The sequence below is a fragment of the Apium graveolens genome, chromosome 10, assembly GCF_009905375.1.
Source record: "Apium graveolens cultivar Ventura chromosome 10, ASM990537v1, whole genome shotgun sequence".
Lineage (NCBI taxonomy): Eukaryota > Viridiplantae > Streptophyta > Magnoliopsida > Apiales > Apiaceae > Apium > Apium graveolens.
Window position 1 is genome coordinate 85,683,625 of NC_133656.1, and position 3,436 is coordinate 85,687,060.

Here is a 3,436-nt window from a genome sequence, read left to right on the forward strand (position 1 = left end):
ATTTTGTTAGTGTGTTTTAGGTACTCTAGAGAGCGTGTATGCGAATGCGTTCTCAATCTCGTAAGAAAACACTAGACGAAGTTGAAGAAGAAGTAAAATAAGTTTTTGAAGAAGAAGTTTTTATTGCAATGGGAGAACCAGTTGCAGAAACGAATGCATTGATGGATTATTCTCAACCGAAAATCAATGACATTCAGTATAACATTGTCAAACTAGCCATTGCTGCTAATACCTTTGAAATTAAGTATAGCACGATTCAAATGGTACATAATTCAGTCTAGTTTGGGGGTTCTCCAATGGAAGATCCCAACATGCACATTAGGGATTTCATCGAGATCTATGATACCTTCAAGTTCAACAATGTTTCTGAATATGCTGTGAAGCTGAGACTTTTCCATTTTTCTCTGAAGGATAAAGCTAAGTTCTGGTTACATTCTCTACCAGCAGGTTCTATCACTACTTGGGAGGATCTCACTCAGAAATTTCCTACTAAATTTTTCCCTATGGTAAAAACAGCTACAATCAGGAACCCTCTTACTCAATTTGCACAGCAATAGGGAGAATCATTATGTGAAGCTTGGGAGCGATACAAGGAGATGCTTAGGAAGTGTCCTCATCATTGAATGCCTGATTGGATGATCATAAATTGCTTTTATAATGCATTGAGAGAATAATCAAGACCCATGCACGATGCAACATCAAGTGGAGCCTTATGGGCTAAGAGCTATAATGAAGCTTAAGAGCTAAATGAATTGATGGCTGCTAATGAATATCAAAATCCAGCTCATAGACAACCACAAGGCAAGGTAGCAGGAATTCTGGAGGTGGATACAGCTACGGCTATCACTGCTCAACTAAAGACATTGTCTATGAAGATCGATTCTCTGACCAACTATGGAGTTCATCAGAGGACAAGTGTTTGTGAGCTTTTTGCAGGTTCACATGCGACGGAGCAATGCGCTATATCTAGTGAATCAGCTCAATTTGTGAGCAACTTTCAGAGATCGCAACAACAAGTTCCAGACACTTATCATCCTGATAATCGGAATCACCCTAACTTCAGCTGGAGAAACAATCAGAATGCGATGCAATGGTCGTACCAGCAGTTTGGAAAAAAAGCAATTCAATCCTTCTGGTTTTCAGCAACAATTTGCACCAAGGCAACAATTTAAGCCAATGGGAATGCAACAGCAAACTCATGGAGGTGCAGGTCAATCTTCGAATGAAAAATTCGAATTGGAGGAGTTGAGGATTATGTGCAAAAGACAGGCTATTTCTATCAAGACTCTGGGGAACCAAATAGGGCAAATTTCTAACACCTTATTGAATCGACAACCAGGAACAATTCCTAGCGATATAGAAGCCAATCCAAGAAAGAGGGAAGTCAAGGAACATGTAAAAGCAATCACCTTGAGGTCTGGAAAGGTCACTAACCCTAAAAATGAAGAAAACAAAAAATCTGAAGAAAAAAATTCCAGAATGTGGGTGCGCCCGTGCCCTATAGAAGCGCGCCTACGCCCTCCATTTTTCCAGAAAGTCAAGATTTGGTAGAAAAGGTTGTGCAGAAGGATGACGAGGTGGAACCGAAGAAAAAGTCAACTGAAAAAACTCCTCTTGAAAATAATACAGGGGATAAACAAGTCTATCCACCTCCGCCATATCCTAAAAGACTTCAGAAGCAGAAGTTCGACAAGGAGTTTTCCAAGTCTCTGGAGGTTTTCAAGAAGTTGCACATCAACATACCTTTTGCAGAAGCTCTAGAACAAATGCCGAGCTATGCAAAGTTCATGAAAGGTATTCTCTCGCGGAATGTGAAGCTTGAGGAGTTAGAAACCATTGCTCTAACGGAGGAGTGCAGTGTTGTGCTACAACAGAAGTTGCCTCCGAAGTTTAAAAATCCTTGAAGTTTCACTATTCCTTGCACTATTAGGAACTTGTCTTTCGACAAATGCTTGTGTGATTTGGGAGCTAGCATCAATCCGATGCCCTTGTCTATCTTCAAGAAGTTGGTCTACCTTATCCAAAACCGACTTACATGTCATTACAACTAGCTGATCGGACCATCACTTATCCACGAGGCATAATGGAGGATGTCTTGGTCAAGGTGTATGAACTCATCTTCCCTGTTGATTTTATAATTCTGGATTTCGAGGAAGATGAAAAGATTCCCATCATTTTGGGAAGACCATTCTTAACTACAGGCCGAACTATAATCGATGTGCAAAAAGGAGAGCTTACAATGAAGGTTCAAGATCGGAAGGTCACTTTTAATGTGTTCAAGGCAATAAAGTTACCCACGGATAAAGATGAGTGCTATAAAGTAGAGCGGGTCGACTCTGTCATGAATTCGGAGCTTCAGCAATTGTCAAAGTCAGATACCTTAGAGAGATCCTTAATAGAGGAATCAGTTATTAAAGATGAAGAAGGAGCAGAGCAACTACAGGTTTTGAATGCAACTTCGTGGAAGAGGAAGTTGGATATTCCATTCGATTCTCTTACGTTAGCAGAGCTAAAAATTTCTCTGGAGCGTCTTGAGCCATCTATTGAAGAAGCTCCCACACTTGGGCTCAAACTGTTGTCAGATCATTTGAGTTATAAATTTTTAGGTGCACCCCGTGACAAGGGGTTGGAATATATCTATGATAATCTAAAGGGTTACCGGCCGGTTCCTCCCGTGCTTACAGAGGGTCCCTCTCATGCACCACAGACAGTTGTTAGGTTTGTTCATGGTGATGCGCAGTAGAGAAGGTTGATTTGGCGTATTGAGGTCATGCATGACCTCCACCGACGTTTTGCTGAAGATTTGACACACGCTCTCGTTACTGTTTTCCGAGACACTGATGTCGAGGTTGATTGGAAACCTGATTCTCCACCCGAAGAGGGTGATCCTCCCGCTAACTAGGTATGCCTTCAATCCTCATTATTACTTTCAATGAGGACATTGAATATTTTAAGCTTGGGGGTGATAATGTAAGGATTAGTTTGTGTTGTTTCCATATAGATTCATATTGCATGTTTAGTGTATTACATTCATATTTTTGCATGATTGTTCATTTAGGTCATTTTTGTTTGCATTTTTGTTTGTGTTATTATGTGAGTCCATTTAGTTGCATTTGCATGCATATAACATGATCCCTTAGGTTGAGCTGTTTCTGATTGATTGGTTGATGTTGATTTGAGTGTAGTGATGTCGAATAGAGGGATGTTTTAAGTCTTAAGGAATTGATTTGCATACCCAGAAGAGAAAAATTCACAAGTCTTATATGTTTCTTTTAATCTAGATCATGATCATTCTTGTTTATTTGTTGAGATTTATTCACTTGGTTATATTTAGAATTTTTTTATTCTCGTAATGACGAAGGAGCACTAATTTTAAAACTAGAGAAAAGCAAGATTTCATTACTAGTTGTAAATAAGGCTAGGCGTCAAATAGCTA

General features: G+C 39.6%; 1 non-coding gene across 1 annotated transcript; it reads right to left on the reverse strand.

Annotated features, from left to right (window-relative positions):
• Nucleotides 1–520: 520 nt before the first annotated feature.
• Nucleotides 521–625, reverse strand: LOC141694585 (small nucleolar RNA R71). Its single transcript, XR_012563875.1, has one exon. It is a non-coding gene; the product is annotated as a small nucleolar RNA R71 (small nucleolar RNA).
• Between the last annotated feature and the right edge of the window lie 2,811 nt (nucleotides 626–3,436).